This window comes from Felis catus, chromosome B4 (assembly GCF_018350175.1).
Source record: "Felis catus isolate Fca126 chromosome B4, F.catus_Fca126_mat1.0, whole genome shotgun sequence".
Classification (NCBI taxonomy): Eukaryota; Metazoa; Chordata; class Mammalia; order Carnivora; family Felidae; genus Felis; species Felis catus.
The window spans coordinates 70,125,758-70,141,941 of NC_058374.1; the positions used below are offsets into that span (position 1 = coordinate 70,125,758).

Sequence of the window (16,184 nt, forward strand, 5' to 3'; positions counted from 1 at the left end):
ATCCATTCATCAGTTGATTGGACACTTGGGCTGCTTCCATAATTTGGCTATTGTAAATAATGTTGCAATAAACATAAGAGGTCAATATATCCTTTCGAATTAGTGTTTTTATATTCTTTGGGAAAATACCCAGTAGTGTGATTATTGGATCACAGGGCAGTTCTATTTGTAGTTTTTTTTTTTTTTTAATGTTTATTTGAGAGAGAGAGAGAGACAGACAGACAGACAGACAGACAAAGAGAGAATGAATGAGCAGGGGAGGGGCAGAGAGAGAGGGAGAGAGAATCCCAAGCAGGCTCGGTTCTGTCAGTGCAAGTCCTCCAGGGGCTTAATCTGCACAAACCATGAGATCCTGACCTGAGCCAAAATCAAGGGTCGGATGCTTAACAAACTGAGCCACCCAGGCCCTCCTCAACCTCTGTACTGTTTTCCATTGTGGCTGCACCAGTTTGCATTCCCACCAACAGTGCATGAGGGGTCCCCTTTCTCCACATCCTTGCCAACACCTGTTGCATCTTGTGTTTTTGATTTCTGACAGGTGTGAGGTGGTATCTTCTTCTGGTTTTGACTTGCATTTCCTGATGATGAGTGATGAGCATCTTTTCATGTTTCTGTTGGCCATCTTGATGTCTTCTTTGGAGAAATGTCTGTTCGTGTCTTACACTCATTTTTTTTAAATTGGATTATTTGTCTTTTGGGTGTTGAATTGTATAAGTTCTTTCTATATTTTGGATACTAACCCTTTACTGGATATGTCATTTGAAATATCTTCTCCCATTCTGTAGGTTGTCTTTTAATTTTGTTGATTGTTTCCTTTCCTGTGCAGAGGTGTTTTATTTTGATGTTGTCCCAATAGTTTATTTTTGCTCTTGTTTTCCTTGCCTCAGGAGACATATCTAGAAAGATGTTGGTATGGCCAATGTCAGAGAAATTACTGTGTGTTCTCTTCTAGGAGATTTATGGTTTCAGGTCTCACATTGATGTCCTTAATCCCTTTTGAATTTATTTTTGTGTATGGTGTAGGAAAGCAGTCCAGTTTCATTCTACTGCATGTTGCTGTCCAGTTTCCCCAGCACTGTTTGTTGAAGAGACTATTTTCATACCATTGCATATTCTTGCTTTTGTCAAAGACTAATTGACCATCTAATTGTGGGTTTATTTCTAGGTTTTCTGTTTCACTGAACTATGTGTCTATTTTTGTGCCAGTGCCACACTGTTTTGATGACTACAGCTTTAAAATATAACTTCAAGTCTGGGATCATGATGCCTCCAGTTTTGTTTTTCTTTTTCAAGTTTGCTTTGACTCTTCAGGGTCTTTGTGGTTCCTAACAAATTTTAGGATTGTTTATTCTAGTTCGGTGAAAAATGCAGTTGGTACTTTGATAGGGATTGCATTAAATTTGTAGATTGCTTTGGGTAGTACAGACATCTTAACAATATTTGTTCTTCCTATCCATGAGCATGGAATGTCTCCAATTGCTTGTATCATTTTCAAAAAAAAATTTTACCACTTATTTGAGAGACACAGAGAGAGCATGAGCAGGGGAGGGGCAGAGACAGAGGGAGACACAGAATCTGAAGAGGCTCCAAGCTGTCAGCACAGAGCCTGATGCAGGGCTAGAACTCACAAACTGTGAGTTCATGACCGGAGCCAAAGTCAGACGCTTAACTGAGCCACCCAGGTGCCCCGTTTGTATCATTTTCAATTTCTTTCGTCAATGTCTTAAGTTTTCAAAGTACAGATCTTTCACTTCCTTGGTTAAGTTTATTCTTAGGTATTTTATAATTTTTGGTGCAGTTATAAATGGAATTGTATTAATTTCTCTTTCTGCTGCTTATTAGGTAAATAGACATGCAATGGATTTCTGTACATTGATTTTTGTATCTGCAACCTGACTGACTTCATTTATCAGTTCTAGTAGTTTTTAGTAGTCTTTCAGGTTTTCTATATATATCATGTCATCTGCAAATCATGAAAGTTTTACTTCCTCTTTACCAATTTGGATGCCTTTTCTTTTTGTTGTGTGACTTCTGTGGCTAAGACTTCTAGTACTATCTTGAATAGAAAGTGGTAAGAGTAGACACCCTTGTCTTCTTCCTGACCTTAGAGGAAAAGCTCTGTTTTCCCCCATTGAGGACGATGATAGCTATGGATTTTTCAAATAAGGCTTTTATGATGTTGAGGTATGTTCCCTCTAAACCTACTTTGTGGAGGTTTTTTTTTTTATCATGAATGGATGTTGTACTTTGCTACTTGCTTTTTCTGCACCTATTTAAATGATCATATATATGGTTCTTATCCTTTCTCCTATCGATGTGATGTATCACATTGATTTGCAAACGTTAACCACCCCTGTGATCCAGGAATAAATCCCACTTGATTGTGGTGAATCACTTTTTAAATGTATTGTTGGATTTGGGTTGTTAATATTTTGTTGGGGATTTTTGCATAGATGTTCATCAGAGATTTTGGCCTTGTAGTTCTCTTTTTTGTGTGTGGTGTCTTTATCCGGTTTTGGTGTCAGGGTAATGCTGGCCTCATAGAATGAATTTGGAAGTGTGCCTTCCTCTTGTATTTTTTGGAATAGTTTGAGAAGGATAGGTATTAACTCTTCTTTAAATGCTTTCGATTCTCCAACTTCTACCCACTAATACCATCTCTCCTGTTGAAATCCTAGCCATTTTTCAGTGAGTGGGATTTCTTGACCTTCCCAGTTGCAAGTGATCTTTCCCTTTCTGCTCTCAAATAAAACTGGGTTTGTGCTTGTCTTGTGACATTGCTTATATTCTACCTTGGATTATGGGGAGAGTACTCATTGTAAGCTTGTTAAAGGTAGTAACCACGTCCTTCAAATAGCCCCATAGGTATGAAATGCCTGGCATTGTGTCTGGAACATTGTATCTCTTCTGGAAGTATTATCTCCCTTTCCTTCCCCTTTTACTTTTTGGATCCTTTCTTTTTTTATTTTTAATTTTTTAATGTTTATTTATTTTTGAGAGAGAGAGAGAGAGAGAGAGAGAATGAATGAGAATGAGAATGAGAATGAGAATGAGAATGAGAATGAGAATGAGAATGAGAATGAGAATATCCAAAGCAGGCTCCAGGCTCTATGTCAGCACAGAGCCCGATGTGGAGCTCGAACCCAGGAACCATGAGATCATGACCTGAGCTGAAGGCCGATGCCTAACTGACTGAGCCACCCAGGCAACCCCCCCCCCACCCCTTTTTTGGATCTTTTCTGTACTTAGCAACATGTTTTGCAAATAGCATATGTTTACTAAATATATGTTAAGTGAATAATTGAAATAGGAACTTTCGGAGGCTTTTTAAAATTTGGATCATCTTTTGATCTGGATAGAACTGAGAAAAAAAGTACCTGGAGGCATTTAGTATGCAGAATGGAGATGCTTTATCTTTCTCTATAGGCAGCTCATAAATCACAATGCTAGAGTCTTAGCTGTTTAATTTTGGGAACTTTTAAGAAAAAAAAATGAAGCCTTTAACTGAGTATGTAAGATGTGTAGAAAACTCTCTAGAGAATTAAGGAAGGGTACAAAACAAATGGGGAAAAATGTATCCTATCCTCATTAACTGTTTTGTTTAAAGAAATGTAATGCAAATATCTTCTGATATAGTTCTAATACCTTCTAATTGCTTCACATTTCTAATGATTTTGTTTAGTTTATCTTTAATATTTTTTAAACATTTATTCATTTTAGAAGACAGAGTGTGAGTCGGGGAGGGGCAGAGAGAGAGGGAGACACAGAATCCAAAGCAGGATCCAGGCTCTGAGCTGTCAGCACAGAGCCTGACGTGGGGCTTGAACCCATGGACTGTGAGATCATGACCTGAGCTGAAGTCAGATGCCCAACCAACTGAGCCATCCAGGCGCCCCTGTTTAGTGTATCTTTAGATCAATACAGCTTTACTTTTGTAACAAGAGTTCTAAGGAGATTAATATTTTTCACCAATTTTTATAGTGATTTCCCTTAGTGGAAATTTCAGTGCCAATGACTTCTAAGTGTCCCAACTCCTATACAGGAGTTTGTTTGGCTTGTTTTAGGTGACACAGATATCCTGGGAATCTGTGAGCAGATAACCCTCTTGCTCACTCTCTAGTTCCTTGAGTTTCAACTAAGTTTCCTTCAATTCCATCTTGACGTGCAACCCTGGCTTTGCAAAGTCCCTCCCATAAAATACCAACTCAATTAGATAAGAATTACTCTTCCATGTGTTATTCTTATAAACATTCCTTATACAACTGGATGCAGTTTTTTCAGAAATCAGGGAGGATTCTACCTGGGAAAGAAATCTCTTCCAGACATACTTGGAGACTGTGTTCTAGTATCAGAATATAAAACTCCAATATAGTCACATTTTGGCGTTAACTATGAAGCTATGGCCACAGGATAGCAAGCACAAATTCACGTAAAAACAAACAAACAAACAACAAGAACAAACACACACAAACTTTAAAAGCCTGCTCAATTAGCCTAATGTTTCTTAACATCCAGATGCTCGGCACTACAAGAGCAAAATGTCTGGATAACAATGAAATGTTTTTAGTTATCATCATGACATTTTGCTTCCTATGAGACTGTATAAGCATCTTAAAGACAGTATTAAATTTTTCTGATAATCACCTCGACAGTCAAGGTAATCCAGGTCATAACAATTTTAAATGTGAATTGTTCCCTGCTTGTAAAAAATGCTCCATGCTGTCGGCCCTAGTAACCTAGCGTGAATGCATAGCTTGTACATTTCTTCTGAATGCACTGCATTCCAATATCCTAAGACTTTAAATAGCTGCTTATCATGATGTCAAAATTCCTTAATGCTTTCACACCAGAAGTCAGGCATATAAGGACAATAAGAAACTGGAGTGCTCTGGACCATCACGCTGCTATTTATGTGGTAAATGGGACACACAATGACCTCTAAGAATCATAGCAGTTCAACTACACAAGGCGGCTGGTACATTTAAAAGGGGAGTTCTTTGGGAATTGGTGAAACAAAAAGATTCATTTGAACCTAGTTTTAACGTCTTTCTGTCACATAATGTCAGATGAGGAAAACTTCTATGCATATGCCCAATCGCATTATATAAAAATAGCATCTCTTCGTGCAACTTGATCACCAGGTAATGTTATCGAAGGTAGAGACAGGTGACAAGTAACTGTAATTTGTGGTGATGCAGCTTTAACGACAACAAAAAAGGCAACCTAGTGAACCCTCTTTAGCTAGCAATCAGGCTCCTTTCATTCTTTTGAATTATAAATATACAGGGAAGAAAAGAGGGAAAAGACCCACACATATTTTATTTCAATTAATTTTAACAGGAAGTTGGAATGTGTGTGTCAGACTTGACCATTATTAAACCTGGTATGTAATTATAGCAAAACATCCAGCAGGATCTTGAAGCAATCATTTTCATTTTCCATTCCTACTTGGTGACTAAAAATTACCATTTCAAATTTCAGTGAGTAATCTACACCAATTCTGGATATGTAAGGAGTCACAGAGACCTAAAGATAGACTACAATCTACAAAAGTGTTCAGGTAGAGCTACATATGTGGTTCTCGGATAGGATGCTGCAATGCTAGTACTGCTTTTTTTCAGAATGATGCATACGTAGTAAATAGAAAATAATATATACTGGTTACCAGTCCTCTGTTACAGCTCTATGACTGAAATGGCACCTGAGGCTAAATATCCTATGTTGGGACAAAATCATTCTTTTAATGTGTCATGTATGCAAGTCAAGAGAGCTCAGACTTTCTCCTTCACCAGAGTGTAAGCTCTTTGAGGGCACCAGTCTCATTTCCATGGTTCACTGCTGATTTCTCCTGTGCCTACAATAGCGTCTGGCACAGTCCATGTTCACTATCTGTTGAATGAATGAATAAAATGTAATCCTTCCATAAATATTTCTTGATAGCCTGCTTGTTGTAAGGTTCCGCTAGATATCAAGGGACATGCAAAGAGTGGATGAACGTGCCTAGGTCCATGATGAGGCTGGTCTATTAGAGGAAAAAGACATGGACAGATCCAATTAGAGTAACAAGCCAGGGAGGGTTAAATATGACAGGAGTGATGCTCAGATAGAGGCTACTAGGATACTAGGGGAAGGAGAGAGCACTCCAAACCAGGGTGGCTACAAATACCCACCTACCATTTGCACTCTAGATAATTAAAAAAGAAAAAAAAAAAGGAAAGAATGAACACCTTGCCCTCGTTCCTTTTTAGAAAAGAGAAAGGTGAGGGCACCTGGGTGGCTCAGGTGGTTGAAAATCTGACTCTTGATTTTGGCTCATATCGTGATTCCAGGGGGTGGGATCGAGCCCTGTGTCGGGCTCCGTGCTGAGTGTGGAGCCTGCTTTCTTTCTTCTCTTTCTCTTTCTCTTTCTCTTTCTCTTTCTCTTTCTCTTTCTCTTTCTCTTTCTCTCTCTCTTTCTTTTTTCTTTTTCTTTCTTTCTTTCTTTCTTTCTTTCTTCCTTCCTTCCTTCCTTCCTTCCTTCCTTCCTTCCTTCCTTCCTCTCTCTCTCTCTCTCTCTCTCTCTCTCTCCCCCTCTCTCATGCTCTAAAATTAAAAAAAAAAGAGAAAGGGAGAGAAAAGTGAAAGCATCTAGGAGGAATGGGGAGCAACTTCAGGCAAGTTAGTCAGCTGTGACTAGACCTTTTAGGAGAGAGAAAAAGGACTAGCAAGATTTCGCTGAGCCATGTGAATGGTCATTTTATTGTTTGTTTTTAACTGTGGTAGGCACCCCAAACTTCTGATTTCTGGAAGGGGCTATAGCAGAAATGTTAAATACCCTGAGAGAAGCTGTTCTGGTTATACTGGTTATCAAACCAAAAGGAGGACATACATGTTCTCATCAGAGTTCCAGCCCAGCTTTTCCAGACTCCAGAGACAGAATGTTTCCTGGAGCAATGAAACTTTCGGGTGGTCACCCAACACGAGCCAGAAAGCCTTCTGAGGTTCTTCAATGGCTACTTATCACTCACCACAATTCTTATAATTGTAGGTTTGTCTGATGTGATCCTTGATCCATTGTGTTCTTTACACATACATCAATTTTTCTATTTCACAATCGTGCTAAGAGTGATTTAAAGTTGTGGCATTATAGAATTTAAATCCAAAAAATAAGTTTAAAAAACGTTATCGAAAACGACCTCTGAAATGTGTATATATCCTTGATACAACTGTCTCTGATTCATTTCAGTGGGTTTAACACAGTGGGATGTGTTAACATTTAAGTAAAGTGTGGCTTTTTCTGTGATTAGGAAAAAGCTTTTCCTAAGATTTGCTTAACCCCTTACTGTGTGTAATTGCCGATGGATTCCATTAGAGGGTTGGTTTGATGCTGGGTCATCTGATTCCCCAGCAATGTAGGCTGCAGGAATTGTTTTGGGCACTCAGACCACTCGGAAGGAAAGGCAACCAAGGGCAGAAATGCTACAGTATTGTCACACCTTATCTGCTTCCATTTTTATGATACTGTTTGGCAGACAAGGACTCAGGCACTGTTTCTGCTGACTGCTTCATACACACCCAGTGTTATGCTGCAGAATCTTTGGATTTAGGCAGAAAGCATACCTGTCTCCAGTGGCTCCTGAACAATTCACTCTGGTCTCCACTTGATTCTACGGACCCAGACAATGCCCCATCCTAAGCGACATCCACTCTTGACTCAACACAAAGTCAGCCCACTTTTGTGTAGAAACACACAAAGCGCTTGCTTCTCCCTGGGGTGAATTCTCACAGCAGTGAGTAAGAATAAGCATGGAGTAAGACAAATGATCAATGTCTGCTTCTTTGAGGAAAGATTACTCTTTTGCTTTTAGAGAAAGGAGTTCAGAGGTGTTAGAAGAGCCATTTCTATAGCATCAATTATTCTAGAGTCAAAGAAAATGGCTTGGCAACTTCTTGCAATGATTTTTATTCTATGTTATTTGATACATGTATCGTAGGACCCAGCCATTGCACTCTTGGGTATTGACCCAAGGTAAATGAAAACTTACATTCACACTAAGTTGTGTACACCTCTATTCATAATAACCCAAAATGGGAGACAATCCAAATACTCTTCAGATGAGTGAATGGATAAATCTCCATCCAATGGAATGCTACTTAGCAATAAAAAGCCACTATTGATATATGCCACAACTTGGATGAAGCTCAAAGGAATTATGCAGAAAGAAAGAAGCCAGTTTCAAGAAGTTACATATTGTACGGTTCCATTTATAGGACATTCTCAAAATATGTATATAAAGGGGTGCCTGGGTGACTCGGCTGAATGTCTAATTTTTGGTTTGGGCTTAGGTCATGATCCCAGGGTTTTGGGATCGAGCCCTGCATGAGCCTCTGTGCTGAATGTGGATTCTCAATCTCTCTCTCTCTCTCTCTCTCTCTCTCTCTCTCTCTCTCTCTCTCCCCGCCCCCCGCCCATCTCCCCTGCTCATGCTTTCTCTCTTTCTCAAATTAAAAAAAAATATGTATGTATATATATATACACATATACATACATATAACTGTAGCAACAGAGAATGATTGCTTGCCAGGGGTTAGAGGTGAGGGAAGATGATTGAGAGAGTGATGGAACCATTCTGTATTCTGATTGTGGTGCTGATTTCACAGATCTATACAAGTGCTAGAACACATAGAATGGGCCACCAAAAAAGTCAGTTTTACTATTTGTGAATTTATTTTTTTTAATATTTATTTTGAGAGAGAGAGAGAGAGAGAGAGAGAGAGAGAGAGAGAGAGAGAGATGGCGCACATGAGTAGGGAGGGGCAGAGAGAGAGAGGGAGAGAGAGAATCCCAAGCAGGCTCCATGCTGTCAGCAGAGAGCCTGATGTAGGGCTCAATCCCATGAACCATAAGATCATGACCTGAGCCGAAATCAAGGGTTGGACGCTCAACCAACTGAACCACTCAGGCACCTCTTTACTGTTTGTGAATTTAAATACACACACACACATACACACAGAGAAGCCCAGGGAGGAAATATGGACTCTAGGGGTCAATGGATCCCAACATGTCCTACAAGTTCTCTGGCTGATCCTGGAACCAGGTTAATGGGTAATCCACCATCCTTCTGTACTACAGACAGCAGCTGTGCGGTGTGACTGCTATTTGAAGGGGGTCCAATGACTCCCCAACACCACTCCTTATCCTTCCATAATTCTTGAAATTGTTAGAGCACTCACCCAGGTTTAAAGCAGTTTCCCTTAATTGTGCTATTCCAATATAAATGTGTTAACTAGGAAAAAGAATCTGTTAACACTTTAGCAAGAAAGAGGCTTTGTTGGATGAAGGAGATTCAGAGAGTTCTGGGCAAACAACACACAAGACTGCTCTATCTGTAGAAAGGAGAAGGCTGGAGGAAGGGAGGCTCCCATGTAAGCGAGACCTAAGAAAATCAGCAGAGGCCACAAAGGCACCACCACCAGTGAGGACAGTTCCCTGAAAAAGGGAAAGGCAGCCACGTCAATACAACCCATCTTTCATAAACATAAATACCAGATCTGTGTCAATCAATATTAAAATTAGCCCCAGCTAACAGGTCAAGAAACTCTAGCTATTAGAAATGGGGTAATTAAAACTGTTTTTACAAAACATGTTAACTCCAGAAAGAACTTTGATGCCCTTACATAGGATTTTTTTTTTTTAATAAATGCTGGAGAGAAGATTCTGCCCATCTGACCCTCTAGGACACCCCAGAGACTCTTACCCTCTGATCCCCTTTCTTATTTCTATGGTTCATACTCAGCCATTATGTCATGACTGAATTAACTCCCTCCAGGGGCTTCAGGGACTTCCCATCCACTTAAAGTAAAATCCACACTGTGTCCTGTGGCCTTTGAGGCCCTACATGGCCTGGCCCCTGGCGGACTCTCTAATTTGGTGTCCACCACACCCCTACCCCTTGTTCATTCCTCACTCTGTCTGACTGTCCTGTTTTTTTCAACATACCAAACTCACTCCCACCTCACGGCCTTTGTGCTTTCTGTTCCACCTGCCTGAATACTGTTCCCACAAACCACATCCTTCCAGTTTTGACTCTAGGGTCACCTCCTCAGAAAGACCTTCCTTGATTCCCCGTCTAATGCAGCCTCCACACACCAAGGCATACTCATACCTCCTCTGTGATTTTCTGCATTGTACTTGTCACTGTCTGAAATCATTTACCTATTTGTTTAGAGTCTAGTTTATGAATCCACTGTTTCTGGAATGAGATGCCTGCTCTGAATCCCAGCAGCATCAACACTTCCTCTGATAACCTTGGGAAAGAGATAGCCTCTTTGTGCCTCCATTTTTCATTTGTCAGATGGTAATTCTGAGAGCACCTGTCTTATGGGGTATGCTTTTAATTGAGTGATTTAACATATGTGAACTATTTAGAATAGTGTCTGGTGGTTGGAAGTGCTGCATAGTGGAAGTGTTTACTCAGATCACTAATATAAGGGCTCTAAGCTTTCCAGGCAAACCAGCTCATGACTCTGCTGGTCAAGGTGACTTGTCACTGGGTGGACGTGTGTCCCTAGCCGCACTATTCTAAGCCTTTCCTCAAAGTCTAATATGGAGGGGAAGGAAGGGTCACTCTCCTTTGGAAAGTTCTGGGGCTACGATCATGTACATCAGGGGTGGTTGAGGGAGTATACAGACTTCCGTGTGGAGAAAGCATGCCTGATAATGAAGGCAAAACTAAAGAAAGCAGGAAAGAGAGAGAGACTGAGAATTCTATTACCCGAGTCCCCGATTCTAGCTGTGCCAAGGGCAAACTACTTTTGGAGGTTTTAAGTTATATGAGCCAATTAAGACTCTTTTTTTTTTTTTTTGCTAAAACTACATAAATTGGGTTTCTCTCCTTTGCAATAAAAAAAAAAGTCCAGAAGGACATAAAGGACGTTGTTTTGGACTCTTGGTTCTTTTTAGTCACCCCCCCCCCCACCCCCCATGCTCTCAAGTGCATGGCTGATGGCACTTGGTTTGGCTAATTGGGAGATTCCATCTTCTTGGCTACAATAATTGGCTTGGGAGCATAATCTGGGTCAAAGAGACTTGATGCAGGGAGTTTTATAGAAATTATTACAAATATGAAGCTGGTTTTTCTCTGGAATTGCAATGCTGGAGGATGCCAGCCTGGAGCTGTTGGGGACATTATGTGGAAAGGGCCCTCTGGAAGCAAAGCCCGCAGAGAAAATTTGAACGCAGAGAGATCAAGGCTGATGACATCAAGGTCCCGAACAGCTGAGGTTAAGAGGTTCAGGAAGCTTAAAAAACACATTAAAGAGAATTGTTAATCAGCTGCAGAGCACACATGTTTAGAATCTCATTAAATAATGGTCAGCGTAAGCAGATTTTCCCAATTGGTTTTGTGTTCTGAAAGACTTTAGGTGCCCTGTTAGCCAAAAGAGAAGTTATTTTTGCTGCTTGCTTCGTTATATAAAAAGATTAAGAGCATTCTTTAAGAAAAAATTTTTTTTAATGTTTATTTATTTTTGAGAGAGAGAGACATACAGCATGAGTGGGGGAGGGACAGAGAAAGAAAGGGCGACACAGAATCCAAAGCAGGCTCCAGGCTTTGAGTTGCCAGCACAGAGCCCGACGCGGGGCTCGAACTCACAGACCGTGAGATCATGACCTGAGCCGAAGTCGGACGCCCAACCGACTGAGCCACCCAGGCACCCTAAGATCATTCTTACTGAAAATAATGAAAGAATCAGAATTTTAGAGATGAAAGGGACCTTAGAGTTTCTCTAGGCTGGAGGTTTCCAAGCTACGGGTCATATCGTTTTTACAAGAGGTCCTTAAATCCATAGGTCACAAACTTTGCCCCGTACATGAAAGAAAGCACGTATCTGGCACACACATGAGTTATAATTTTTCAAATGCACATGGATGCCACCATGCTTAACTTTGTTGAAATTCATTTAAAATCTGGACTGAAAGCAAAGTAGTTACTTATATTTTCTTGGTATTTAGAGAAAGTACTACCACTCTGGTAGGGAGGAAGGTCTCAGAACATTTTTGGCGTTAAAACATTTCACATAACTGAAAAGATTTTAAAAATGTTTATCTGAACCGAAATGTCGATTTGTATCCATTGAAGAGATTAAGGTTACATAAGTTGCCTGATATTTATAGTGCTCTGTGACATCACTTTTGTCACTGTGAGTGGCCATGGAAAGATAGCTGCCTAAGTGGCCTGCTACCTAAGTGGTGAATGGAGACGTGACTATTATTTCTCCCCCTCCCCATGTCCTTACCTTCATTGGTCAGCTCCTGCAGCCGCTGGCCCTTGTATGCGTTCTGTTAGCCTTAAAAATAAAACTTCTAGTTATTTTACCAGCAAAAATGGGTTTATTGGGGACTAGCAGGGAATGGCAATCTGGGATACAGGGCAACTCTGCTAAACCAAGGAGAGGAATGCTCTTTTATAGGGCAAAGTGGGCCTTTGGGAAGGCTGTTATGAACAAGAAGCCCATTGGACTAAAATGGGAGCTGGAAGCATGGTGGCTTTTCACTGGTGGAGCTGTGACCATCTCTCATTGGCTGGGCTATTGCCAAGGTGGGAGCAAAGCCTTTCTTCCTCCTGCTGGAGTAGTAAAGCCAAATCCAAGTGCAAGTTCCTATCTTGTCCTGGATTTGCAGTGGACCACCAGTGGTAGGGCAGGAGAACTCCCTCTGCCTCAACTTGCAACTCCATTCTAGTGAGGTTCCCTTTATTTTCACACTCCCCTGCCCCACCATTTTGTACCTCCTTCCCCTTGCTGTCTAGACCTCTGTCACACGAGTTATTGGCAGTGTTTCGGAAAGGCTCTGATTTCTCTTAAAACAGGGCCTTGGCATGTGATTACCTCTTTCTGTAACGCTCTCCACTCCCTCCTCTCCTTCAGGTGAGGCCTCCTCTTAACTCTTTCCTCACCACTAAGCTCAAGACTCACCCCCTGGTGTGGGGGAGGCTTCTGAGCCAGGAGGCAGGGAAGCCTGTCCTCTCCCACCAAGTCAAGTTCTTTGTTCTGCGTTCCCCAGACAGCCCTGCTTTCCTACTGAGCACTCCTCTCTGTGTAACTCCGCTCTGGTGCTGCAGTTTGAGCAGGGCTGGTTCCCCCCACGAGGGTGCAAGTGCCCTGAGAGCCAGGACTGTGTCTGTGCATCTTTGTCTTTCCAGTGCCTGGCACCTGATAAAGTTTGTTGCCCAACGAGGCAGGCTAAGTCTTCTTAATTTGCTACTATCTGTGCCCCTCTACCCCCATCACACCATGTTTTTTACATTCTTTTGCTCGATTTCTACTGTTTCTGTCCCCGTAACCAGCCTTGGAACTCTTCAAGGGCAGAAACTGTATTGCATTTATCTTTTTATCACCAACGTATGCATCTATTTTTATCCGAAATGTGAATAGAAAGCACACCTGCAAGATTGTGACATAACCAGAAAACTATGTCCTATATACAGCCTTGTTCTAAAAATAGCCCAGCACATGCTCTGGTATAATCTGACTCAGATGCTTCATCTCGTAGCATTTCAGGAATAGGCCTGTCTTTATACACTAGTTAAAACCCAGGAATTGAATTAGTACATTTAAGCAACTGCTAAGATAAGATGAATACATTACTCCTGGGTTTAACAAGAAGCAAAGCCTCCTTAAACCAGGTGCATTCTATTGCTTCACAAAGACTCTCTTCTCTACTTAACCTTAAGTGAAAGCTAAAGGAATGAACCTGACATGTGGCCTGGGGAGACCACCCAAGAATAACGCTGCATTTACCACAATGCAAAAGCATAAACTTTTGGAGTTACACACCCCGGGTTTGAGCCCCAGCTTTGCCACCAACTAGCTGTGTGACCTTAGCTAGCTACTATACCTTTCTTAGCTTTATTTTCCTCATAGCTAAGTGGACAGAACAATAGTACTTACCCCACAGGACTGTAGGAAACATAGTTAAAACCATGCAGGTAAAGCGCTGGCTCAAGGCCAGACAGAAAGGTTAAGAGCATAACCACTGCTCTTCCTCCTTCCTGGGGAAGGGAGTGGGTGGGTGCAGCTGATGTAGCCTGAGTGGGAGGAACATTCTGGATTGTGGAGACTTCTTTTTCTGCAGACAGGGCGGTAAATTGGAGAGGATTAAAAAAGATCCTGGGGGGATACAGAACAACTCTGTGAAGCCATTATTAACCATTTGTTCTTTTTTTTGGGTGAGAGTGGGGGAGGCGGGGGTGTTGGAATATGGTAGCTTAAAGATAACCATGGGACAACTGACTGGCATTTGAGTACTGGGAGTAAGTTTGTTCCAACAAGAATAAAGTATCAAAAGACCTTGAGGGAAAGAAGACAGAACAGATACATTTAAAACCTAGTCCGCTGCAGATCTCCCATGAAACATGAAGTGCCCCAGAGCCTCCTGGCAGCTGCAGACTGTTGGTATTTTATTGTGGATTTTAAGTGGGGGTTGCATTTGCATGATGCCTCTCACTTACATGCTCGTTTGCTGGGAAACCTGATGTCTAACTGTTGCCTTTTAAAATAGTGATTCAGATTAGATGGTGGAGTTTTAGAAAGAACACTACAAAGTATAACACGAATGTAAAGAATAATCATTAAAGCTTTCTGACTTCAGCAAATGTTCTCCATCAGTTCCTTCTGGTCCATTCTCCAGACTCGACCAGGGGGTTATTCATTCCTAAAACAGAGTCTGGTCACATCTTTCCCTTGTTTGTAGTCTTTCTGGTCTCCATACTTGTAGCAGTAATTGTCATTTTCTTTAAATTCTTAACGTTTTGTTAAATGGTTAAAAAATCAGATGGTACAGAACAGCACTAAATATTACTTTACTCCTTACCTCCCCAGTTCTGTTCCTCAGAGAAAACCACTTTACACTCTTTGATCGCTTCAATTTCTTTTAGTAATTGGGTTCTATATAAATTGTATGCTCATAATACTATTTGGTTTATCAACGTTTGGCTATACGTGTTAACTTTCAGTGCAAGTGTGTGTGTGCATGCGCACTCACACATAGCCCCAAGGTCATTTTTTTTCAGGGCCATTTGAAAATAAGTTGCTTATACCCTGCCCTCTTACTCCTTATTACTTCAGTGTGTACTTCTTAGAAACGAAGATATCCTCTTACGTAATCATAATACGCTATCTAATCTATAGTCCATTTGCCATTTTTATCAATTGTCTCGATAATGTCTTTTACAGAATCTTCTTTACTCCAGTATAGGACCACGTATTGCATTTTCTTGGGTCATGTTTCTCTAGTTCGTTAATTTGGAATTGTTCCTGCTTTTCTTTGTCTTTTATGACATTGATATTTTTTTTAAAAAAAGATTATAGGCCATTAGTTTTATAAAGGGTTCCTCAATGTGAGTTTTATGATACTTTGTCATGATTAGATTCAGTTGGACAGTTCCAGCACGAATACCAAAAATGGATGCTGTGTCCTTCTCAGGGCGTCCCATCCAGAGGCATTTGATGTTAATTTTGATCATCTGGTCATGGTATCATCCAGTTTCTTGCTGACTATAAAGTTACTATGTTTCCCTCGCAACTAATAAGCAGTCCATGGGAAGATACTTTAAGAACAGGTACTAATCTAGCACCTTATCAAATTTTCTCCGGTAAATTAAGCATCCATTGATGATTTTTGCTTGGAGTAGTCCTTACTACGGTGATTACAAAAATGGTGGATTCTCTCGTCTACCATGACCTTCACTTCTATTAACAGACACTCTACTGTAAGGAAGAGTCCCCCTCCTCCCACCTTCCCCTTCCATCCTCCCCTTCCCCTTTCCCTGTCCTCTACCTGCTCTAAGAGCAAATCTACTTGAAAGGATGTTGCTCACTTTCAGTGATGCCAAGTCAGAGAGATGAGGTGATAGAAGCCAGTCTCCTTCAGACTATGCCATCTGAACACACACATACAGAGTTTAAAAGGGAAATGATAACATAAGAAGTCCCTACAATCTCTCGTTGCAGATAAGGGGAATGTAGTCTTTGGATTTACATTTGTGGTAAGTATGTGACTTGCTTGTTCAATGCATTAGTGACTCAAATTTGGAAACAAAATTTATATGATGCTTTCAGGCTCCATTTATTTGAGATCACAAGATAAAGTGGTGGGGGCAAATCATATCAAACCAAACCCGAACCCTGCTATGATTTGAAGTTCC

General features: G+C 40.9%; 1 long non-coding RNA gene across 1 annotated transcript in view; it reads right to left on the reverse strand.

The window, feature by feature from the left end:
• The window catches only part of LOC123386578, a 67,511-nt gene extending 53,010 nt beyond the window's left edge, over positions 1 to 14,501 (reverse strand). The window contains exon 1 of the long non-coding RNA XR_006600662.1: positions 12,277 to 14,501. This is a non-coding gene — a long non-coding RNA (uncharacterized LOC123386578). The remainder of the gene's footprint in view (positions 1 to 12,276) is intronic.
• Between the last annotated feature and the right edge of the window lie 1,683 nt (positions 14,502 to 16,184).